Here is a 27,244-nt window from a genome sequence, read left to right on the forward strand (position 1 = left end):
AGCGCTTTCGGTATTAGCGGCTGTCCGGCCGGTGGTGGTGGCTGCAGAGAAGCCCCACTCTATGTGTGCTCTTTTAATGTAAGCTGCCAGATTAAACACAGCTCTGGGACACAGAGATTGGGTCATGCATTAGGAAGGGCCTGATTGGCCAAGCAGATGGGTTTTTAGTGAAGAAGGAAGGTTTAATCAATCCAGTTTGCACACTGTTTACAGAGGAGATTTTATAGCTGAGAGAAGGAAAGAGAAAGCAGAGGGGAAGGTTGGGTGATATTAAATAAATGTTCACATCCTCTAATTGATTTATTTGTTGTTGTGTCTGGCTTTTTATTGACTGTTTCAGGGCAAACACAGTTAGCCTTGTTTTAATTCATTCTGCAGTGAAAAACAACTGCTACTATAACATTACTTTAAATATATATATTTATACGTGTGTGTGTGTGTCTGTGTGAAGTAGCTTGTGTGAGTTCAAAATGGCATCTGGGCCGGCATTTCTCTGGTGGCCTGAAGCAAGTAACACGCAGTGCACATATAGCAACAGCTGTGTGATCATTAAGTTACCAATAACAGTGAGCTCTGATGTCAGTGTGCGCTTATTTACATGCTGGGGAAAAAGTTACTACCAGTCAAATGCCAATTTTTTGTAAGAGCTTGGAAAATGTGACAAATACTCCCTTGAAAGCTATCATCACAACGGGTATGTCAATCATCAGATATCTTCACATGTTGAAGCTGTGTATGTGGTGCTATAATAAGGGCGATACTCCGCATTTAATGAGTTCGGTAGATGGTGTCTTTTTGATTGTCTTTCCAAATCAAAAAGCATAATAGCAAAAGGAGGAATGCATTAAACAGGTGAATTTATCTGTTCTAATGTAAGCTGTAATTTTTAGATTAGCATGTCCAGATTGCTAGCTTTCTACTTACAGTCATTAACCTAATCTAGTGTTACCTAAGTCAAGATTTACAGGCTACATGCAAATCCGCTATGTAATATCTCCAAGGTCCAAGACAGCAAAATGACACTTCTGGCCCAACATACGCCTGGCCCGTATACCTCCACATCTGAGCTGATTATGCCTGTTATCCTCCAATGTTGACTGACAGATGGAAGATCTGTGCATGCACCAGAACTGGTCCAGATGTGGAAGTAGCATCTGACAATCATGTTGCACATGGGCCAGAAGAAGTAAACAAGCATGAAGGCTAGGCATGAGCTGGATTTAATTTTTCTATTTGCTACCAGAGTTTAGGCTAATGTTAACAATTGTGGACTGATCTTTATTGAATTGGAGAAACTTACACTCCAACAACTACAGTCAAAGTTATCCAAGATATAATGCTACAGTTAGTCATAAACCTAGGCAAGGACCCACCGCAAGGACCCAAAAATTACAAACAAGTGATAAATCTGCCACCAGCATCATTGTGAACCGAATATGAATAAGTGGAGCAAGGGGCTCGGCAAACAGTCAGTTCTGACTTTTCCGAGTTACTGATACAAACAGCACATCTTATCATCTATTAGCTTTTCAGGCAGTGATACTCTGTAAATACGTTGACACCACATCAGATATGCTGTTATTGAACTGTCAACAGTTAACATGATCAATAATATGATGAATGACACTTCATGATTCACAAATGAGTTACTCTGACGAAAGAAAATCATGCAGAGGAACAACAGAAGTTGTGCGTGAAGTTGTGCAAAGTGACAGACCATACTGTGTGTTTCACAGTGAAAGTGATGACAGCTGATCTGAGCCGATGGGAAGTCAATGGAGGCTTATTTCTACATGTGTTTTTTTAATTGCCTTAATGATTGACATTTTTCTGAGAGCATGATTTGAGGCGGAGATGTAGATGACAGACATCACAGTCCTTGTCTGCGTGTTTTAATGAATAGCTTTAAGGAATGAAAATAAATCTCTCTATTTATACTGGAGGACCAGCACATTGTCCTGTGTGACAGTTTCTCAGATTGTGTTGGGATACACAGCATCTTAGATCAACACTGAGTGAAGCATCACAAGGGAAACTGGTTACCTTATTCACAAAATTCAAAACCAGTTGATGTTTGTACTGTCATTAATCAAAAAAAAAAAAAAAAAACCTGAAGCCATGGCTTTGTTTTTTGGTTCCTCTTTGATCAACCTTCCATTGTGTGACTAAAATAGTCGTTGCTGTTTCACCACTCTCTTTTTTTTTTTTTTTAACCCAGGATTTATTTGGCCTGTGACTGTGCATGTTAATACTTTATTACAGCCTGTATGCTAAGTGGATTGTATAAGCTTGCTTAGCATAATCTCAGAGGTGTAAGCATATGCACCACAGCACACTGAAAACCACACACATAACTCACACACATTTACTCTCACTGCTAACAAATGCTAAACCTTCACTTGATCCAGGAGCTTGCTTACCAATTAGTTGGTGTGTTTTATCTTTTTTTTTTTTTAATCTGTCTTTTCAGAGGGATGGGCTTTACCTTACAGTGTGTCCACAGAAATAACACTAAGAAGGTGTGTTATTGGAGCTGGTTACTTCCTTGCCCTCTTGTGGGTGCACAGTAATCTAGAGAGCAGTTTGACATGTTGCTGACTGCAGACTCCAAGGTTTTTTTCCCCCCTCCTCTCCTCATTTCATCGGTTCTCCTCTGCTCTCATCTCCTTCTCTCCCCTGTTGTATCCTCTACCCCCCCCACACACCCTCCCTCTGTCTCTCTTTCTCTGTCCTTTCCCTCTCCTCCTCTGCCTCCTTCCTTTCTGGCAGCTGTCTGTTCGGTTCAGCTACCTGCAAGTACAGTATCACCTTCCAGACAGAAACGTGTACCGTTGAGCTCACAGAAATAAGCCTCTTTTCTGCACTACTGTTCTGCAGCAGAGATGCAGATAAGGGAGCGAGAGGTCTGTGGCAAGAATGACCTTTTTTTTTTCATTTCAAGAAAAGCCAAAGCATGCCAAAGCATTAGCATGGATCAAGTGAATAATCTGCCAGAATGGATGTAAAGTATGCACAAGATTTTTTTTCCCATTTTCCCCTGATGTAAAAAAAAAAAAAAAAAAAAACACTGTGTGTGCAAATTTGTTCTCTTTGAAGAACAAAATATTCCAGGAATACCTGAAAATCAGGGCTTATTCTAAATGTGCATGTTTCTGTTTGCATTTTTTTTCTATCCCTGCATTCTTTCATCAGATTTCACATTCAGTTCTTTTTGAATCTGATCAAAGCGTTCCCACCTCCAGTTTTCCCTCTTACCTACCTCTGCATTCAATTCTCATGTAGAACAACATACAATCACTTTCTCTGCGGTAAGGCGAGCAGCTAAACAATACGCACTTCTGCTGGAGTATCACTGGAATGATAAAAGGTACACTCCACATGACCCACAATATACTGGTATTTATAAGAAGCTGAAAACTGAGGCAGATCGAAATGGGAAAAAAGAGAAACAATAAAACCTGTTCCTCTGAGACAATCAGACAGATTTAGTCTCAATTTTACATTTTCTTAATGAAGTTTAAAAACGTACCACATAAAGTAAGTTTCATTGAACTCAAATGTAGTATCACTTGCTGAATGTTCTGTGGATTTCCCTGATCTTTGAAAATCACGCTTAACAAACTGGCTTTATGTATATATTTACTTTTACTTTGGTTATGATAACATTGTACTCCCCAAAGTAATGGCTGAGATGTGGGAACCTGGTAACAGACTGTAGCTACAACAATATTAGAGTAAGAAACATGAGAAGATCAGACAGGCTGTAAACAAGATAATAATTGAAACCACTTGATTTGGAAGTAAAACCCATAGTATCAGTGATTATCCCTCACTGCACAGAAAAACTGTGTGTTGTGTAGGGTAAACAGTTTGGATAATAATTTTACCATTGGTCTTGCTTTTCTCATCCATAAAAAAAATTGCTGACTTGGTAGTTTGTCTTAAAACCTGTTAACAGGTCTGACTGCACGTTTATTTAATCCATTAGATGTCTTTTCAGCAGAGTTGTCATTCCCTAACACTTCACTTAAAATGATGGTCAAAAAAATAATGACCACATTTCCAAGAACTGGAATTATCTATGCTCTCTGAAGAGTAAACAGACAAAATCTTTGAGGCTTCAGCTCTTTTCTATTCATCCCCAGATACTTGATTTTGGCTGCTGAGATACACTTATGTAAAAATAGATCTGTGCATGTAGCTGTAACAGGCACATTGTACAATTAGTAAGTCGTAAAGATAAATACTTCTGCCAAGGCCACCTCGCACAACCATCCCAGTCAGTCACAGATTCCTGGCACAATTTCTGGATGTCACTCAGAAGTGGAGCTGAGTAACGATCTGCTATTGACATCATCCTGCAGCCTGAGAGGCTTGTCATATTGAGTCATGCTCAGCTCTGTTATGCTGCATTACAAAGGACAAGTGAAATGTGTCACCTAACAGACAAGTACAAACACGATCCAAACAGGACAGCAGTTCTGACCGTGCTGATACTCAGACCCAAGAGGAGAAACTGAGAACACAAGCACTAAAATAGTCTGCATGTTTTATTTGGTAGCATTGCTGTTTTTTTACATGAGTGATATTTTTCATTAAATCTTCATGTGGACATATTTTTTTGTTAGCTTGTCTTGTAATTTGGTGTTTGCACAGCTTTCTTAACCAGAGGAGAAAAAGTTTCAAGTCTGTGTGTGTGTATATTTATGTATGATATAGTTAATATACCTGACTGATGTTTTTGTTGTAACATAAATGTTGGTACGTGTATGTCATGAAATGAATTCATAAAACCTTCGAAGTAGGCCACATTTGACAGGAGATCAGGTACAGTCATGTGTAAAGGTGTGTTTGCAGCACAACAGGTAGAGTTCAGCAGGAGAGTTTTTTTTCGCTGCTGTGTTGTCAACTGTCACCTGAGTAAATCTTAAAATAATAAGAATCTGAATAAATATCCTTTCTGGGATTGTTTCTGGGAATTTCAGGGTTTTAATAACCTGAAGAGGAGCTCAAATTCTACAATTACAAACTTTTTAAAGCCTGATAGTGATATTTTTTTAGAGTCGACTTAAATTTGACTTGTCTGGCAGGGGAACCTTTGCTGGATGTCATTCTTCGTCAAATTAATGCAAGCTTGATGTTTGCTGCGATGAAGCAAATAACCAGAGATAAAACTTGAGTAAAATATGGAAATATGTTTTGTTTCATAACACTGAGGAGAAGGAAAAAACACATCCAAAAATCTTAAAGCTGTGCATCATCTGAAAATACTCGGCAAAACTATAAAGTATACATGCTACATGTGATGATATATAATGTTTCTAAAAAGGGTACAGTGTCCTTTAAAAACTACATGTCTGTGTGTTTGCATGTGATCATCACCTGCAAATACTCACGCAAACCAACAGGCACATGACTCAGACATGCAAAATGGAAATCTGCAGCTACCACCAACACACAGGCATCTGGTGTGTGATGATGACATCCTTCTCACACATCTACATCTGCTTCCTTCGATCTTACCGCACAAACATAGAGACAAAAATCTCATAAGAGAAACACACAAAGACGGCTCTCTATTAACTAGCAGACTCAAACATCTGCACAGGACTTAGTGACCACCGAGAGCGTTATCAGAGAAAGTCAGCCATCTTTTGACCAGGCAACCTGATTCGCCATTCAAAATGGTGAATATTGATTTCTCTATTAGTGTCTGCATCTTCCTTTTTCTATCCATGTCAAAGTCAGCAATGACTAACCCCCCTCACCCCTCAATGTGGGTGTAGCTTATACTGCATTTAAGTGAGGTGGGATCAATCTGTCTAAAAACATGACATCTCAAAGCAGGGGGTTGGAAGTGGTGATGGGTTCAAACCTTTGGTGGTGAAAGTTTCCTGTAGACTTTTGTTTTTGTGTCTTGCCATTGCATTTTATGAGATTTTATGCATTTTAGAAACGAAGAGGGAGAGTAGAGGGGAAGAAATTAGGATAATAAAAATACAAATAAAATATAAAAAAATAAAAATATCAATTTGTATTGTATTGTATTTGTATTTGTGGCAACCAAAGCATGATTTTTAGGTTATGTTTAAGCAACTCGGAGAACTTGGTTTAGGTTAGGGTGAGAATGAGAATGAATGTAAAGTATGCACAAGATTAGGGTGAGGCATACTCTTTAAGCCAATCAGAGTCGTCTAGGGCGGCGCTTAGCCCGGGATGCAAGGGTAACTTGTTTTGGTGGAATATCTGCACATGGGTAGGCGATCGCTGTCACAACTGATCACTGGTGTGAGGAACGCCACCAATGGCATGCATATAACCGCGGGCTACGTCTTTCCCTATCCTTAAAATTGCATCACATTATTTTTTTTGGGCCACTTGGGGCAGTAAAACTGTAAACACAACATTGACATATCAACCACCAGCTTCCCTGGCACTGAACAAAACACTCCCAGTGAAGGTAATACAGGTAGCAACTGCAATTCCTCCAAAACGTGTTGAGCAAAACAAATCAGTAGAATCTAAATGTATTTTGTAGGAGACAGGGTTGATAAACCACATTGCTCTTCATAGTTCTTAATTACACTGAATCATTTCCTATCTCGTGTCTCAGTCTCTTTCAGTCTCTGAGATTCAAACACAGATGTCTGAGAAAACACAGACATACTACACACACAAACACACAAACAGCCCATCATCACCCAAACATGCTCATGAGTGACAAGTAGGCAGTGTTTTGAGTGCTGCTGGAGACAGTGTGAAGCCTCCTTACTAGACTGGTTAATGAATTGGCAAAAGCCCGCTGTGTCCTCTGCCAAACAGCAGAGAGTATCAACAATACAGCCCTGGCATCTGTTTCTCAGCCAGGAAGGCCCATCCCTCCCTCCTTCATCCTCTTCTGTTTTTTTCTTTACTATTTATTCATCATCACTTTTTCAAGATCTTGTTTTTCTCCTGGAAGAGCAGCGTGTTTCTAATTACCTCAGGGCTATTCATTACAAATGACAACCTCCACATTGCACTGCAGCGATATTCAAGAGTGCAGAAGAAAATGGGGTTTGCCTTCACACTGTGTTCTTCTGTACTGATGAAAAGGCAGATAGAAGGGAGGAAAGCTTTTATCTTTTGACAAAATGCTACGCCGGGGCATGAATATCTGCTTTTATTGTCAGACTATCTTCTGTGTGAAGAATCTGTTAAAGGGAGTTGGTCTTGCTTGAGAAAGCACGGGGAGAAAGTTTGATTTGCGGCGGTGAATCACCTGGAGGAGGCATTCAAGATACAAGTGACGTGAGAAAGATTCATTACACCGCAAAAAGGATCAAACCCACACAAAGCATTACATCTATACCACCACAGTACAACTGCTCTGCATTTCTATTTCTGCTGCTGCCCTGTGTTTTAGAGGGCACAGCATTCTCTCAACATTAGAGTAATACTTTGCGGTAATAGTTGTAGAAATCAGACATCTGACTGCCTGCCTTGCCCCTGGACAGAAATTTAAAAAATATATTCAATCAGCCCCCAATGGTGTGCAATATTTAGCTCCTGCTAGTTAAGGCATAGAAAGTACAGCTGTCGACAATGCTAATATTGCAGTCATACAATCAATGGTGTGACACGATTGCTTTGTCCTAGCTGTTCTGTGAAGCAGAGCCACACCAAAATGTGTTTTCAAACAGATTCACTGTAGTTAGCCTCAATGTGTCTGCAGCAGAGCTTATTATATCAAACCTCACAGAGACACAGACAGCAATGTTTATGAACTTACTGAAAAATGCTGAAGAGAAAGGTAACTGAATGCGTCTCCCTACAGAGACATTCAGCAGTGACCACTTTTGCATGTTTTAAAGGTCAAAGGATAGAGGAGGAAATTGCCTCTGGCATTGCTACAAACTAGTATTGACTTTAGTACCAACAGAAATTGTGTTTCAGTTCCACTTCTAATGGAATCACCAAAAAAATCTCAAACATCTGGTGCTCACAGCAGGTTAAGAATTATCATTGTTAAACACTATTTTCCCAGATGTGGCGTAAACCAATCCAGCTTGGGTTCAACAACTGTCTCCGGCTGATAATGATGTTTTTTGTAATATGCAAATGTATGCAGTGTTGTTTCCTCTACCATTCATTTTAAAGCAATTTCTAACAGTGGAAGTACAATTCCAAAGCAAAACAACACAGAATGGATAAAGACTGTGGAAGATTTCTTCATTATTATTCATTAATTATTTGCCAACTGGGGATGCACCAGATGGCGAAAGGGTGATGAGAAAAATGTTAAGCGACATGGTATTTAGATACAAATGAGTCTGAAACAAGGTAGTTCAAATTATGTAACAATAACAGTAAATATCAGATTTACTGTAGGTGTTAGTCACTCACAGTCAAAGAGCAGAAGCTTCTGTCTCAATTCACCAACACTCACACAAACACAGAGCTGCTGTAGAAGAAGTAGAGATATTGTTTCCCCACCAACAGTGCCCACCGGACTATTAGGCCATGGTGCAGTGCAACCACAAGACATGTGGTGATTTTACTAAATAGCGGCACTGTCACTTTTTCTCAAATAGAAATACACTTGCAGCCTTTCCCTTATGTTGTGACCACTGTTGCTTTTGCTCTCTCCACCTACACATTCAACAAGCTCAGTTCAGCAACAAAGGTGTGACCTCCACGCTCTGTTCTCTCAGTGTTGACTGCTCTGCACGACCATCAAAAATAACAACTTGCAAATACACCTTAAAGTTCAGGGTGTTGGTAATAAATGGCAAAACAGTGGACTTGTAAGTAGAAATGTGCATCTGCATGGAGCCTTTTATTCCATTGCTTGATATTTCATGTACACAACATGATTAGAATATCTGATTGATTAATGCAAATATTAAGTTGCAGCCAAGAGATGATATAATGACTGGAAGTTGGCCTAATAAATGTATTGTATCCTGCTTCTTTAGTCTTTAGCCGCTCTAGTTCCACAGTTCAAGCACAAGCATCAAGCTTCCCGTCAAACTCTATAACATCTTTTCCAAAATGTTTTTGTGGAAATGTAAGTACTTTCATGGGTATTGTTAATGAGATTCACTGAGTTCTGAAAGAATACATTGTAACAGCAGCCAATAACTGCTGATATCTGACAGGGTAACTGTTTTATAGAGAAATTAGCCAGGCTTGAGGCAACCAGATCCCTGGTCGAAGACTATCAGCCACCTCTCAGACAAGCACCAGTGAACGGTAAACACTCTCAAGCAACGTCCAGAGGGCCACATGTGGTGCCTCTCAGCGAAGGCAGGTGGGAGAAGCTGGAGGAGTGACACTCAAGAGGGGTGCGAAGGGAGAGAAGGAGGCTGACAGAGCAAAGTGGGAGTGAAGAAGCATGGGAGGTGAGGCAGAAAATGAAGAATTAAACAGTCGGGAAGATGGAGCCGGGGGACGGAAGGCAGAAATTTGGGGATGTAAGGGATGAAAGGCTTTGGGGACCAGTAGAGAAGGAGGAAGTCTGGGTGAAAACTGTGACTTGATGTATTTTAGAAACAACAGAGGACAAATGAGGAGGGAAGAAGATATGGATAGGGGGGAAAGGAAGTAAGGGGAATGTAAGAGGAAAACGGAAACCTATGTATGACACAAAGATCTATAACGACAGATAGAACAAACAGTGGGTGCTCAATTATCCACATTTCCCGCTGCTTTTCTCTCCGCCTGTGATTGGACAGCATGAATATATCGCCTCTCACAGCAAACTAATTAGCGTTTGTTTGGGGGCGATCATTTCAAACAAAGTTACATTTTGCATCTTTATCACACACAAAATTCCAAGCTGTTAGTGCATTGTAAACATTTGATTAAAATTAATTGAGCAGTGGGGAGCGCTGTCAGAACACGCGGCACAACAACAAATCAGATGTTTTGGAGAGACTGTTCACAAACTCTATTCGCGATCCCTCGGAGAGATGATGTCATTACGGACTAATAATAATAATTTAGCGCACTGTCTCAGCTGCTTGTGCACGGCTCTTAGCTTGATTTTTCTTCAGTGCTTGCAAAGCCCGGACAAACAAGACACTCACACGTACACACACAAAAAACACACACACACACACACACACACACACACACAAGTTATATTGAAAACGGCAGTGGAGAGAACTCATGCATCTAAGGCTGACGGGGGCCAGATCAATAAAGCTTTTGGATATTTTAAGAAAATGACTGAGGAGGCACGCAGACAGCCCAGAGCTGCGCCGCGGCTTCAGCGCTGTGTGTATTTAGAGAACTATTCCTGAGGGGAAGGCAAAGAGCAGCAAAGCTCAAACAGAGCCACAGAGTCATTATTTTTAGTCCTGTTTGCTATTGGCTCGTTCGAAACGCCCTCTCTTCTCCCCGGGAATAAAGAGCAGCAGCGTGAGAAGAGAAATGGAACAGGCCCCGAGGAGTGCGCACACAGGCGCACACATCGTTATAAAATCAGATAGAACCATAATTATAATCACTCAGTTTCTTTCTAACAGTTGGGCAAAGTCATTATAGTGCTAGGTGCATGGTAGAAGAAACTACAGCAGGCTAGAGGAGCGGAAAATCACGTGTCTCAGTGCGAGTAACAGCGCATCTGACTTGTGCATCTGACTAAAACATTTTCCACATCAAACCACATTATACTTTGGCTCTTTGTGCTGGTGGACTTTTACAGGTCATTAGAGAGGAGGAAAGGTCTGACACTGTGGCGCTGTGGGATTTCAGCGCTGAAAATGTTCCTTTATCATAGCTGGTCTGCTCTTCCCTGCAAGTGTGTGTGTGTGTGTGTGTGTGTGTGTGTTTGAAAATGAGCACGTCCGCATGTACACACGAGTGAACCTGAGGATTATGTGTGTGTGCGTGCGTGCGTGCGTGCGTGCTGGTGCGCGTGCGCCACCGAGGCACCAAAAGACAGGAACTCATTCTGGTAGTACTAATACAGAGCAAAGCAGAGCCAGAGATGACATCTATGATCTATCACACTGCTATCACACTAACACCTGCTTCCCAAAAAGGCGGCCATTTAAATGCCACATCTGCTCCAGTGCACCACCATCCACCAACTGTAAAACACAAAAGAACACCAGAGCTTGCAGAACACACTGAATATTACAGTGCATACACGCATATACAATAAGCACGCACACAAGGGAAGAAGTCACGCTGAATCTTGACAAGTATTCACAAGAAGGAAAAAAATGTATGCAACCTAATTTTTGGTTCTCTGTAACCCACATGGAGCCATATGATGTATATGCAGCTGTCATGTGCTTTAGAAATGGCCGAGGATAACTACAGAGGTCACCCAGGCTCCACACACACACACACACACACACAGATAGATAGAGAGAGAGAGAGAGAGAGAGAGAGAGAGAGAGAGAGAGAGAACCAAAAGCCCATTGGTCACAGAGCAAATGAAGTTCAACAAAATCTAACCAACTGTCTGTGTTTGGTTGGCTCACTGTGTAAGCTGAACGGCACTCGTGTGTGCAAGAAATTAATGTGCTGTGCTGCTGTGTACTACAAGGAAATGATGCGAGGACGTTGGCTGAGCAGTGACTAACGACCACCAGTTTCCAATTTTTGTGGTAATCTTCCCACTGCCAAGAAGTTTTGTTAGTTAAGTGTTGGCTTCGAGTGTTGTCTGCCTTTTACTCACAAGGACATCTAAAAAAAAAAAAAAAAAAATCCTCAGAAAAATTTTAAATGAAATGTAATGGAAATGTGGTGGATATGGATTAAGATACAGATCCAGGAGTATTTCAAGTAATAACTTTAAAATGTAAATTGGACATTTTTGACATGTTTAACCATTGAATTGCTGCTCTTACTTAAGAAAAACTAAATCGGGTGCATGGTTGTCTGTCACAATGAAATTGGATCTTAATGCAGATATACATTTTAATTTTCACAGCGGTTTCTATTGTTAAAGGAAAAGTTCAGCATTTGGCTTATTTCCATTTGTACTGAGAGTTTGATGAGAAGAGCAATACCAATCTCATATATATCTGTTAAATACAATGCTGGAGCCAGTTAGCTTAGCATAAAGACTGAAAACAGGGAAGCGAGGAAACAGCCTGGTTCTGTCCAAAGGCAACAAAATCAACCTACTATCTCACTAATTAATGTGTTACACTGTGTCTTGGTTGTTTCTTTTTCAACAGAACCAGTCAGTGAGTATTTCCCAAAATGTCAAACTACTGATGTCTTTATGTGGTGGAAATGTAAATACTTTCATTGTCAAAAACACAGGAAGAACATTGAAAGAACATGTTGTGCATGTGCAAAGCCAAATATCTAAGTAGACATTCAGAGCAGCAATAATTTCAAGTATTTCATAGCTGAATTTAATTCAAATTTCAAATTGTTCTTTTACAGATGAAAATTTGTACAGAGAAATTAAAGTGGATCAAGGCTACAAGATCCCTGGTTGAAGAAAATATTTTCCAAAATGTCAAACTATTGCATTAAAGTCAGTTTAGAGGACTGTGCAGCCTTGGTGATGATATTCACTCCAAGACGGCTTTCAAGTGAGTCATTTTTTTGTTTTCTTAGTTGTTTCTACCTTTTACCAGCCATGAATCTGTGGCCAGTATTGTTGTGACCTTGTGACTCTGTGTGTGCGTGTGTGTGTGTTATCATGGCGAAATGTGGTCCTGAGAAAACATACTCTGGCGGGAACAAGTGCAGAGGCGGTTTTGAGTAGTCTGGCAGGCGTTTACATCGGTGGACAGATTTTGTCACTGTGATGGAGTCATTGTGCAAGGTGCAGTCACAAAACTTTACAAGCATGTAGTTGAGATCAAAATAAAGGCAGAGTTCAAAGATGGAAGTGTATTTGGTTTACTGTATCCTTAACAATGTGTATAGCATAAATTCTAAATGTCCATATGAACATAAAGGAAAAAGATTCCCTTAAACGCCACTCAGATATTAACAATATTCAATGTGATACAAATTGTATTTCACTTGCAGTGCACCCACTCTCTGTGTTACTTTCACAATAATCATTAGGAGGTTCCCTGTGCTTTATATGTATAAGTGGACCATGAAAGTGATAGTTAGACCTAAGTAATATTTCCAGGCAACAAACAGGGAGGTTGTGGAGAAAAGGATATCATGCTGTGCCAGGTTCAAATCATATAAAAAAAAGCCACCACAGAGTTTGACATTGTTACAGACTATATTACACCCACAATAAATCAACAAAGGCTACACTGCTTTATGATACTTGAGTAACACTCACTGAAAAAAAAGATATATCTGTGTGCCTTTGCAGCAAGTGTATTGTGTCTTTGTCAGTGTCATATTCAAAGATTCAAAGAGGAAAATTTTCTCAACTTTTCATTCAGATTTAGAACAAACTCGCACATAGAAGAAATCTGACTCGCTTAGCTGTGCTCCCAATGTACCTACATGAAGTGAAAAAAAAAATACAGGGAGACATACAGTACATAAAGCTACTCTATACAAGGCACATAGGTCTAGAAATATAGACAAGCAGACTATGCAGTTGCTATATACAGATATAGGGGTTAAAACAGCAGGTTTCTGCTTTGAGAACACCTTCTGCAGCAAATACACAGATACAACAATGTTCTCCATATGTTGAATTTCCACAGTATGGATGTGTATGACACAGAATAAAATACAAAATATGTACCGCAATTCTACTGTCAAACTAACTTATAGTTTGTTCAATAATTTAGGCCTTAAATAACACAAAATTACAGAAGAACTAAGAATAATCAGTAAAATCTTAAAGTAGAATATCTCTATCAATGATGAAACCATTAGATTGTAGCTAAGGCATGTGCTGAGAGGTGGTTTATTTAGTAGTATTTTTTATGCAATGAATTGAGCAAATGTCAACTTTTCTTCTGCTCTGTTATGTACTTTTTATTTTGAAATATCCTTTATTATTAATTTCAGACAACAAGCACTGAGTAACTGATGGAGATTTTTTTTCCAGTTAAGTGTTAGTACGAAGGTCTCTTTCACCAAGTGTTGCATTTTCCTTCCTTCTGGTTTTTAATCTTTGTTAATAAAGCACCATAATTGGGGAGAAAAGTCTATACTCTCTGCCTGCTCTTTCTCTTAATCTCTATACTGTTGAAAACTGGTTCAAAGTGGAGAATCTGGTGCGAAACCCAAGCTCCTTAATTGTGAAAGTCTGATACCAAAACCTGAAAGAAGTGACATATGCTTGGCCAATTATCTCTAACCAACACCTTTTCTGATTATTTTTTATTTATTATGATTTATATTATTATTATTTGTTACTGCTGATCTGTAACAGCATGTGGTGAGATCACTTTTTGACCCTGTTTGTTTAGCAAAGAAGTCTGGCTGTGGTTCAGGAGCCACAGAGGAGGCTGCGTGGGCTTTTTTTAATGAACTCCCTGCTTCAGAGTGATGAATAGGTGTGTCTGAGCTCAGTGTCTGCTCCACCCCTTCAGAGGGCTCAACTACCAGGGCGCTCGTAAGCAGAGCCTTGTGCTTCCCACACACATACGCAGATACAAGCATTCATGTATATTAATAATGAACACAGAGCAAACACATAAAAACACACACAATCAATGCAGCAGTGGAAAAAAGAAATCAACAACTCAGATTCTTGGCAAATGAGAAGAAGCTGCGAGATGAAAGGTCGTATAGAACATCACCCTGAACCACACGCAGCTTCAAAAGATGATTACTAAGGAAAAGCAAACAGCTAATGCTATTGTTGCTTAAAATAAAACAAATACGGTTCGTAAAGAGTCTAAAAACCCATTTTCTCATTCAGCGTCTAACCATGAGTGATGGGGTCCAACATTTTCTTTAGTACAATCTTTCTTATTTCACATGAGAGAATTACGTTGGTTGGTGGACAGGCTCTGTTAAAAATAGATGATGTCGTGTATTTCCATACACCAATCAGAACTGCAGTTACAATATATTGACAATTATGGGGCAATTTGGCTCTGTTGCCATGGTAACACCATAAAGAATAACATCAAATCTCACCAAACCACACCTTCATGTTCATAATGAAACAGATTAGCTAGATTCTTGAGTGCTGTAGTTTAATTAAATCATAGCAAAGCCTTTCTTATTCAGTTGTGAAAATGCAATGTTGCACAAGAATAATTTTTGCAGAACCAAAGTTATAATGTAGGTAGTTGGTTTGTTCAGTGATTCAAATTGGTACCATGTCCACTGACAGCTGTTTATGCCAATCAATGGCCACACTTTGCTTTAAGTTTCCATATTTAGCATTCATGAGCTGTTTGCTAACAGCTCATTCATTAACTTACTTGCAGCACTGAAGAAAAACTGTGGTTAACTATACTTGTGTTTATCATCATAGCTCTGCCAATTGGTTCCATCATTATGATAAAGTAAAAAGATCTAAGAACAGGGTAATATGGGATCAGTGAGGCAAGAAAGAGGAGGAGAAAGACAATACAGGCTGTAAACAGACAGATAATTTAGCCAGATTAGCTACCACATTATTTGGTGGTGAAACTGAAAGTGAGCATGCTCATAACAATCCCTAATTAGACATGAAAACTGTAACTTCTAACAACTATGAAAAGTGGATGGATGTTAACAGTATCACATGTGCCTTTGTTTCTACATCAGATAAGTCTGACTAACATGGGAGTTTGTTAACAGCCTGTCTAATCCCCCGACCGCTCATGTTTCTTGTCCCATTAGATCTATTTTCAGCGATGTTGCTACTTTTCCAGATCTCCGAAATTACCTTGGTGAGTACAATGTCACCATAACTGATAGGAAAATGTCCGGAGCTACAAAAATAAAACTTTAAACAAACCATAGTTTTCCTTTAAATAGATCACTGCACCCTCAGTGTGTAATGTTAGAGCTATACTGTATAATGATGTATAGCAGGAGGCTCTCTGACAGGAAAAAGCTGAATGTATTAACCTTTATTTATCCATGGTAGACTTGATGAGCAGGTCATCTTTTGTTCTGAGATGCTGCGATGCTCATGCACCAAAATGCCTGGGAGGAAGATGAGCAGAAGTCTCGTATACTACCATCACAGCAGTCTTTTTTTTCCCCTTCTTTTTTTCTTAACAGATGGAAGAGAGACAGGTTCTAGAACATATCACAGTTCATTAGCACTGAGCCAGAACCGTTCCATTTTCCTCCCTTTTCAGTGAAGATTTATTCTTTTCTTCGCAGCAGTCAGGATGATGTTCTGTCAGATTCTTACAGTTATGTCATAGAACATGCTCTTTGGAAAGGACGTCTGTAGCCCAGTCCTCTCTGGCTTAGCTCCAGCACGATGAGGGGGAAATGCTTTCACAGCCCTCAATTTAATGCAAATGCCCAAGTCCACTGTCCGAGTCTGTAATCCCAGTGGTCCCCAAGGGGCCGTCAGGGGGCAAGATATGCCATATCTTAATACAGAAACACTGTCTATCAAGTCTCACACCATTAATTCTGTGGAGGCTCCACAAACTGTTAACTGTCAAGCTATCAGTTCCCTCTCTTCCCCTCTCTGTCTCTGTCTCTCTCACTGCTTATAGACCTCATTTGCAGATAATAGGCCATACAGGGGGAAAAGTGCCCTTTTTAATTATCCCGAGGATTATGAGGTTTGAGTTGTTCCCAAATGCTAATACATCGATCGCAGCTGTGCATCTTTGCATAAGGAGGAGTATATTACCCTTCCATTTGGCCTCTGTTGCTGATGGCTTACAGCTGATCTTTGCACACCTCATTTGACGGGAAAATAAGAGGCTGAAAAGCTCTGCATGAGAGACCCGTGAGCGTAATGAAGTTCTGAGATCCGATTAGGGAGTAAATGCCAGAACTCAGACAGTTAACAACAGAAATGAAAGATGGAATCAATCAGGAATTCATTCTGAATAATAAAAGATAGTGATGAGGATGATTTTACGGTAGTGAGTCGAATTCATAAATCAGAACCTATTGTACTGATCAGAGCAAACAATTCTTAGACTTTGATTTCAGTAGCAGATGAGTAAACTTTAAAACACCTGGACAGTTGTTTACCTCAACTGACCTTCTAATAGTCTGCTGTAATCATCTAAATTTATTGTGCTGCTGTCTTCCCAAGTAAATTCAACCCATCAGTAACTATAAGGAGCTTAAAACATACGCTACAAAATGTTGGCTTTAACAAAAAGAGGATCAAAGAGAACTGGATCTATTTTCTGTAATATGGAATGACACTGAATGAACCTAGTGGGCATGAATGCAGATATACTGTGCATGATTTATGTACTCATAAGACCCATTACAGAGCAGTAACTCTACAGGCAACACAGTGATGGACACAAAACTACAAATGCTGCTTCACACTCTGACTTCAAAACTGTTCCTCAACCTTAAAAATGATGCTTTTCTGAGTCTAAGTTCCTACTACGTGAACGGTAGAATTCAGTACAGGGTTCAGCAAATCAATAGCACTCACAGTCCTCATTAATTACAGCTGCTTTGCAAAGGTATACAGGATTTCAAATCACCCACATGTTCTCTAGTCCCCACACCCCACGGTGGAGACTTATTTATTTTCTTCTCTTTAATTCTGTATTTTCTTCTTGGCTCGGTTAGCTGCTACTTTGTCAGCGAATGTGGGAGACAAAATAATTGCCTCTATATTTCCTGAATTGATTTCTTGCACAGTTCTAATACAGTGGTCAGGCTGGCACTCAGGCATCCATGACAGGCCCTTGTACTGCAGGCTTTGTATTTCAGGAAAAAAAAAAAGAAAGAAACACTTAAGAGCCAAAACTCCTTTTTAATTTTTCTACAGCTTGTTATCAAGGTCAAGCATTAGCAGTCAAAACAGAAATCCCTTAAAGAAGCTGCAGATGAAGCCCATAGCACATAATATGGGTGACAGTTAAGAGGATACTAAATTACTCTTATAATTACACACAAAAATGATTAAATATGAATATGCCTGAGTTTTCCGAACCTAAGGGTCAGCTCCTAGGATTTAAAGTATGAAGAAAAAAAATACTGACTTTTCTTTAATCTTTTTCTTCTTTTTCTACTGGGTGTCTTTAGGTGACGAACAACTATTCAAATCTAACTATATGAGATGTGAACATCCCTCTTAAAATACTGCATAAAAATATGCAGCCTGTGACAAAGGGTCATGAGTAGCACCAGGTAGAGTGTGACACTGTGTAAAAGAGATGGTATCAGCAGCAGCCGAGTTTAGTGTTCAGGTTTATGATGCTGAGCGATCACAGTTATGGTTAGCTCAGAGGGGAAAACATTCAATAAGTTTTTTTTTTGTTGTTGTTGTTTTAAATCAAACAGAACCTTTTTTATTCAAAATGTGAGGCTATAACTATTTCCTTGAAGGCAGTCTTTTTTTTACCAGCACTTGTCACAATTGCTTTGCTTTACAGGGTCACAAGCCAAAATGTCAAAACTACTGCAATATGAGTTAACCACCAAAACATAAAATGCAGTACCATGCATTTTCTGAAATGAAAACTGCAAAATTGATGAGGATGAGATGATGAAGAGAATCCTGTTTTGCTCAAACCTGATTCCTCCTGCCATCTACTCTGTGAACTGAAGTCTTTCTTTTGTATGATTTTGCAGCTCTTAATTACTTAACTTTTCGTCTTGTTTTATCCTTCACGTTGTGTTCCCTGTGGTGAATGTTCAGTATAATGACCCCCTTGAACCTTCCCTTCTGGTACAGACTGCTCTTTAAATTAGGCAACAGCAGAGGAGGTAACCACCACCCACATACTGAGCTGAATGATGGAGAATATGGGGCCCGGCTCCAGAGAAACGAAATGAGGACAGAAGTTAAAAGATAGAAATAGACAGGATGTAGGGAAAAAAGAGAAATGTATGTTGTCCACTTACACCAGTCTTGACTCCTGCGGTCTGGTCATGAACTGAATTTTCCTTCAGATCTAACCCCTTGTCTAACATAGTCTTTCCTCTTAGCAGGCCAGTGGGGTGAGGACACCCTTTGAACCTTTTTAGCACAAATTCATGACATCAAGCTTTCTGTGAAAACCCCTCACGCCCTCCATGTGAGAGAGAGAAGAGACGACATGCTGGATCGGCAGGGAAAGCAAGCGGAGAGCGAGAGTGCATTAGACCTCTGGCGTCAACTGAGGCATCAATTAATGAGCAGCCTGGGAATGTGTCCATCCAGACACACTCTGCACCAGGGTGCTGCAGGAGGCCATGCCAGGGCCACAGACAGCTAGGGGACATGAATAATGGAGGCCCCCGTTTTAAATGTTTAAATGAATTAGGGCCAAGGGAGGAGGTGTTAAGAGATGTGCAAGAGGAAGAAAGGGAATGGCAGCAAAACTATCTCCATTATGTCTCCAATCATGAAGCACAAAGGTGTCCTGTGCGGTTAAACTTGCTCTGTCAAGTCATTAATAGGGTAAAATCAGTGCATGCTCACAACATACACAGCTTAGATTAACAGATTTAACCAATCATGAGCACTGACCAGCAGTGAGGTGACAATATTCCATGAATTGTCAGTGGAGAGTTTTGTGAGCGCACAGTCGGAGACCACAGAGCATTAAAGCCAGACAATAACATCCTATTGCTACAAGCCCAACTTGAGTACACAAGCAGCACAGTGGGTGAAATCCCAACAAATAAGAGGATGGCCGTCCTTTCTCTCTTCCTGCTGTACACATCATCGCATTTTCAGTTCCATCACCAATTTCAAAAAAACTAAAGCCAATGGGTGGGTACCTCTCCCTAATAAAGCATCCTTTAGAGCTATTATAAGACATTAGGTTGTGTCTAATGGCTTTATTGATTGCTAATAAATCACTCACCAGTGCTTTATAGATCAGGTATGAATTATTACTAAGAACAAATTTGGGGTTACTAGGTTGTGAAAAAATCTTTCTGGCTTGTTGTTTATCTTCCTCTAGCATGTCACTTAAGATGGTTCTTCAGTTCATCAGGAAGACTTACTAGGGTTTGTAATTGCACACCTGATTCAGGCTTGAAAAGGGAGAAACCCCTGAGCAAATATTGACTTTCTCACTCTCTAAAAGAAATTAAACCTGCAGTTATAAATGTTATTCGTTCGTAAAAGAATTTTAGTCAAGATGCTCTTCAGCCCTTTTCCAGAGGTATGTGGTCAAACATGCATTGGAGGCATCTCTGTGATGAACTAAAGAGCAACTAAAAAGAAAGCAAGGGCAAGGGCCATTTTGGAGGAAGATGAACATGATTATCTTTTAAGAGGTTTAAAATGAGGGGGAAGAGCAGGTATGACACACAGTTTAAGTATCTGGCTGAAATCAAACCAGGGATGTTAGAAGAAATAGAATAGAATAGAACAGAATAGTATTTTATTGATCCTTGACAGGAAATTGCTTTGTTACAGCAGCAGCACACCAACCAACACTAAAAGAGACTAGTGAAACCAAGAAGAAAGAAAAGCAAGAGCCATACAAGATATTGCACCTGTTACAAGAGCCATACAAGATATTGCATTATTATGCTACTGCACCCCAAAAAAGCTGTTCTTGTTAATGGCTTATAACTGATTTATAAGCATTAGTAAATAATTTATTAACCACTGATAAAGCTATAAGCAACACCTTACAAGCCTATGATACAGGGTGTCTGTAACACCCAACACCTGTACATCCACTTGTGAATGTATATAAATGTCTGCATTCATTAATATTGCATTTGTTACTCACTTTTTTTTTTTACACACATAAAGATATATAGCTGCTTTTTCTTGGTATTCATGTCCCCTCTAATCTTAAGTCTGGGGAGGAACACTACAATTTCTTTAATGGACATTGAAAATGTGGTGGGGACATGACAAAGCCATGGAACAGCCCAAACACAACACAAAGCAGACAGCTGGGCTTTGAAAGTGGTGCCAGACTTCTTCTTCACTAATATCTTCAAGTTCTGGGGAAAGTTTTTTCTATTGGGTATGTTTACCTACACACAGCTGGTAAATGTTCCTGCTGAATTGCTGCCAAGATTTTCAACAATCTCAGTCACTCAATCAAGTTCTGGAAAACTAGCCCACTCTGGCCTTTGAAATTGTAGGTGTACCTGCTTTTCTTTTCAAGTGCTTTCCTATATGTCAACAGATTTCAGAAGTAGATGAGGTATAGAGGTGGGAATTGTTAGTTATATTACCTAGTGACAAAGCCACATTGAAATCAGTTTCCTAAATGACTGAAAAACAGGGCGTGTTGAGTCTGAAACACCCTGTTTTTCTCTAATAACTGATCTATGTATAAAAGTTAATACAGAACAAGCGGCATATAACCTATTTCAGCTCAATGTTTACCGTTTATTGTACAAAGGCACGGTGTGTGACACAGCAGCTGATATTTGTACCAGCCAGTTGTCAGCAGGACACAGAGAGTAAACAAAGCCCTACTGATTGGCAGCCGTTCCACTCTACAGAATCCAGCAACGGCTCAAATTGGATGCAAAAACAGCACACTTAGATTTCAATTTCTCCTCACAAATGAGAGCACCATGCACAATACTTGTGATTTGTCTCCAGCACCTGAAACTGGGGAGTAAACAATGATCAAACTGACACGGTCCCAGTGAGGCTACGCGCATGCTGGGTGCTCTGGGCTCTGAGACAGAACAGACAGACAAGCAGCCAAAAAGATGAGATGAGAGGTGGTATCAGGCTCCTTCAGTGTGGGCGGCTTCCTCTGAGCTGCCAGTGCACCACTGCTTCTCCTCTCTTTCATTTTCTCCCTCTCACCCTCACTCACGCCGTAGTCCAAAGCCCAAGAGAAATTAGTCACCCCACACCACGCTGTGGTGAGAGAGTTGTTGCGTGCGAGTGTGTGTTTGAAGGAAAGAGAGTGCATGGAAGACAAAAGGGAGCAGAGAGGGAGATGGAGATGGAGCAAAATTGTTTTCCACCCCAAGGCTTATAATTCTGCTTTATATCTGAAAATTGATGCTGTTTTTTTTGTTGTTTGTTTGCTTTTTTTTTTTTTAAAGAAAAGCATCAATCTAAGCATCAAATATGTGCTGCAGGAACAGGAAAAGCCTCACTGTACTATACAGATATAGTGGCACAGAGTAAAAACAAAGGGTTTACATCAGTTGTTGTTGATCCAACATGCTGTCAACAAGTTCTCTCTTTTTTTCTTTCAGGGTTTGGGTTTACATTTCAGCATAGTTCTGCCACAAGATCTTCCACCAGACCATAGGAAAATCAAGCAGAAGATCCACTATCATTCAACACATATAAGAATAACGTTACTCCACATCAAGAAATCATTCCAGCTGCTGATGACGGTTTTAAAGTAAAACTGAAAGCCTAAGGAAAACTGTTACCGTGTTTCCTACATATCACTGTCCTGTCTATTTATGTTGATAAATCCAAATTCGTCCACATTTGTTTCGTCATTCGTTTACACTATCACTGGGGTGAATTGACGTTTTTTAGGGAGTGAAATGCCACTGAGGAGCGATAATTGCAAAATAGGTAGTTAAGTAGGCAAAGTAAGTAGGTGCACACTTTTCACAGTATTTCCCCTTGGATGGAGCATTGACCTCCTGGAAAAGCACTAATGAGTCCATTTGACCCCCTGCCAGACAATCCTGGCTCAAACATACATCAGGATAAAACTATATTTACATAAATTACAAGAGCAAAGGATTGTGCATCTGTCACACATGACTGTGCTTCATCTGTTAGTCACATTAAAATGAAATGTGAAAAATCAAACTGCATGAGAATAATTAAAAGTGAAATATTCTGCATGTATTTATAGTGCAAGTACATTGTGCACATCACTGAGTGACAGAGGAGGCGTGTTTGAACGGATGAAAGGGAAGCGTGAACTGCAGCTACCCTTGAGCTAATTCTATCATGGTGGAGAGATAACGCAAGTACCCAGATTTCTGTTTCTCATTCTCATCTTGAACATTAGATCAAGGCTCAGACACTGGCTTCTGCACAATACAATTAATGACATGGGCATATTTCTTTTGAAGATAGGAGCCTGCTTTGAAGAGCTCTTTCATTGTTGGGATCTCATGATGAAGAAACCTGACCGGTCACCGTGTTAGGTCACAGAATCCAACCCACCTCGCATTGTTTGCATGATATGAGGCAGAAGGGCAAAAGAAAGGACCACCAAAATCATGTTTTCAAACTGTGTGTGTGTGTGTGTGTGTGTGTGTGTGTATTGTCCAACTTTCAATTTTAAAGAAAGCCTGATCACCAGGCCTCCTCTATGATGCAAATGGAGAGACCTTTGACATTAATTGCCAATTTTATTAAGTCCGATTTGTTCAGTTACAATCACAACAGGGATGCCATTCGCCTGTTTTTTCAACAAAGGAATAACAAGCGTAGAAAATAACAGGCTAATTTTTTAAACCCCATAATTGCAATTTTCTACCCAAATTGCGGTCTAATGATTACAGGCATGAGGTGGAGCTTGACAACAACACCAGAAAAGAGCAGCAGAAAAAAATGAAAAAAAAAAAAACATGTTGCTAAGGACCCTCAGGTACCAGAAGAGAGGGGGGGAAAGAGAGAGAGGGAGGAAAAAAATCTGCCAACAAAAAAAGCTGAGAGCTGCCTTACTCCCATAGGAACCAGGGTTTAGAAGTGGGGCTTCTAAAAATCTGCAATTTCCCAACCTTTTCACTGGGCCGATGGTTAAGGGCTTGGAGAATTGAGTTGATGGGAATTCAGTGCAATGGCACAACACTGAGAGTGAAAGCTGCCAAGTACTGACTACCTCAAGGAAAGGGAACACAGAAAAAGAGAAATTGAAGAAAGCAAGAGAAAGAGAGAGAGGGGGAAGGTTGGTAGAAAAGTCTGATGCCTGACAAAGCTGAAATCCACCTCCATGGAAGAGTGGATTCCTAAGCTCTGCTGAGGCTCTTCTCCGCTCAAACCTCATTGTCCTCAGTGTCCAGAGCACTTGAATTCCCAGGCAGAGTCACATGACTCTTCCACTGTACACAGAGTATGCTCAGGATCAGGATGGGACTATTGGGGCTTAGAAAAAGTGAATATGCTTGCATATGTCAGCCCTGAAAGTAATCTGGGATTCTATCCATTAGCCATATCCACCTATCCGTTGAGGGTCACGGGGGAGATGAAAATGATCCCAGATCATATTAGGCAAGAGGTGGGGTATACCCTGGATCCCAGTCCATCACTGGGCTGACACACAGAGGCAGTCATGCTCACATTCAAACCTGCAGGCAATTTAAAGTCGCTTCTTAAACTATTCTTTTTTTCTACAGATATCTGGGAATCAAGCTGGATACGTCAGTGGTTCCCAACCCAGGCTTGAAAACTTCGACCACAGAGGGCAGCAAAACACTGCAAATCAGTGATAAAAAAAATGCAGGGATTTACAATGCCTTTCAATGCATGACATGAACAGAGTCATGAACTTAATATGAGCGAGCCCAGCAAGATCGGAGTCTGTACTCAGGTCATGTACACTGATTGGTCAACAGAAGGAACTGATATGATGCAATGACATCACAATACACACACAATGCACAGCATTAATAAAGCAAGTGGCGATACAGAAGCCTGTTGACACATGCATTATGTGCCCACACACATCATTCCTATAAACACCCAGGAAAACACACACTTTTCCAAACACTGCTGCACTTCAGCTATACACACACATACGCTCACTCTATCCCTATTTCTCCCTCTCACACACACACAGTTATACACACCCATAACCAAACATGCACACAGCAAATCAGCATGAATAAATAAGAGATGGAGTTGTTCTTCACAGCCTAATCTCTGAGGAAAAAACAACTTGCCGCATCGGCAAGGATGAGCTCGGGCAAGAGAGTGGGACACTGCTGGCTTCTAGGAAACCAATTTGTTTGTTTATTGTCTTGGTGTTTTGTCGGTGGTTACAGTTCATTGCAGCCAGCCCATCTTGGGCATGCTCCTTTAAATGGCATCTATAAAACATGGGATGTGCTTTCCCCACATCATCCTCCTCCTCCTCCTCCTCCGTACATGACGGAGCTGCACACGAGTGTCACAATGCTGCATTTCGTTCGCTACGGTGGGGCTTTGAATTTCCCTTTAAACACCCGAGCAGCTCGAGTTGGCGCTTTGAGAGGTGGAACAAACTGTGCTTTCTAAACACATTAGCCTATGAATACCGCTGAGCAGCGAATCTTGGGGTGCTGAAATCGGGTGTAATCATGTAGATAGATGGCTGACTTTTTATTGTTCTGCTAAGCCAAATCTGCAGGGTTGGTGGTGAATACAGAGTTCTTGAAATGATGCAATAGCGAGGATTTTATGGTTAACTCATGGTGCTGCAGCGCTATGTTCTCTGTGACAAGACACTGGGCTATCACATGTGTATGTATCCTGCATAAACTGACACATACAGCATGCCCCCACAACAGGAAATGAAAAAAATGTCAGTCTTACATGGGAGACATTGGGAAGGACTGCAGTCTCAACAAGCAATCCCAATGGTGCAACTACTACAGCACTATGCACATGTAAAGAATGTAAAAGCTAAAGTGCATGTATTGTTTTGTATCGTGCCTGCAAACACAAGCCAGACTCTCATATGATGCCCTATTGATCTGACAGAGTAGCAGGAAGCTGGCGGAGAACACAAATACTGCCTGGGGTGGCTCCTTAAAACTAGAGACAAGCCTCTTATCCATGGTGTTCTCTTCCTCTGGAAATCACCTGGTGGCTCATGCATATCAAGTACTCTCTCCAAGCCTGAATCTGCGATCTGCCTTCTTCAGGCTCTGCTGTTTGTTGTGATGTCTGTGTAATGGTGGCTTTGAAAAAAGAAAAAAAAAAAAAAAAAAAACTCACACAGAAAACTGAAATTGCGAGCTAATCTATCTAACCTCTGTGTTCTGGTTATTTTGCAAAGATGCAGTGCATTTGCTGCCACCAAAACAGCAGAAGGAGCAACCAGTTTTCTTTCACCACCACCAGCACTACTACTTTGGGAATATGCATTGCAACAGTGCAATATGGTGAGGCAATTGGTGGCAGTGTGTTTACAGGTTCAGACACAAGTTTATTCCAAGCCTTTAGCTCCATAACAAATTTCCACTTTTCACAACAACCACTGAGGAGTGCGAAAAATCTTTTCCAAGTTTCTAGTGTTACTGTCAAATACAGTGGAATTGTCACTGGGATCCCATCTCCAGTAATCCCAGGGTGGCCTTTGCTCTGCCTGTCAGCAATACCAACCAATAACACTGCACAATAAAACCCTCCAGAACAACAGTGGGCTGCAGGCAGCTTCAAGGGCTACTGACGGCAATCTATAAAACAATATAATGGCTTGCCTGTCAGCGAGTGTGAAAGGGAAGATCTACGCCTCCTCTGACTCTCTGAGGGGACTTCAATTAATCACAGCAGAATTGTATCACCCCGCAATGGGAGTGTAAGGTTATTACCATCCCTGTATTCTGCAGGATGAAATGCGATGATAGCACTAATTGAGGGGAAGAGAGAGAGGAAAAAAAAACAAAAAACAGCTGACCACACAACACTTGTCAAGGGGAACGAGGTGAACAAGAAGACAGACTGAGATAGAAAAAAAAGAGAGAAGAGGAGGTGGGAGAAGGGGGAGCAAGGAGGGAAGGGGTTGTGAAAAGAGAAGTATTCACAGTGGTGTGTAATCATAATCATAAATATCTAAAGTCTTTGTACAAAGCAGCTGACAGCACATACAAAAGCCCAGTTTTCATTAGGGACTCCATCCATGTCCTCTCAACATAATCCAACAAGATAACAGCATTATACTTTTCTTAAGTCACAAACAAGCCGCTTATAGCTGGAGCTGCTTTCTTCTTAATTTGGAGTTGAAAAGGTGGGGGGGGGGGTCACTCTGATGGAGGGCACAGCCCACGCTGTGAATTCAGCCCCAAGTCCCATTTCAGGCCATATAGCTTTTACTGTGGAGAGTTGTGTTTATGTTTGAGGGTTAGTTTTTACATGATAGAAGCTTCTTGATGATGGTGAGAGATAGAGACACAGACAAAATATTGTGCAACCTTTCTTTGGGAGAGGGGTTCGAGAAAACAGCTGAAACATTATGTCTGTTGTATGTTTGATGTAGATAGATAGATAGATAGATAGATTACATGCCATTTTTTCAAAAGATTATCAGCAAAACAGTTTAAGGTTTTAGATTCTTCCTGCCGTGATCTCATGATGACATAATAACTTATCTGGATG

The 27,244-nt window shown here is 40.5% G+C and overlaps 1 protein-coding gene across 1 annotated transcript in view; it reads right to left on the reverse strand.

The window, feature by feature from the left end:
- Positions 1–27,244, reverse strand: part of tafa3a (TAFA chemokine like family member 3a) — an 84,509-nt gene that overhangs the window by 56,176 nt on the left and 1,089 nt on the right. The window lies entirely within an intron of this gene.

Source organism: Lates calcarifer, linkage group LG12, assembly GCF_001640805.2.
Source record: "Lates calcarifer isolate ASB-BC8 linkage group LG12, TLL_Latcal_v3, whole genome shotgun sequence".
NCBI classification, from domain to species: domain Eukaryota; kingdom Metazoa; phylum Chordata; class Actinopteri; family Centropomidae; genus Lates; species Lates calcarifer.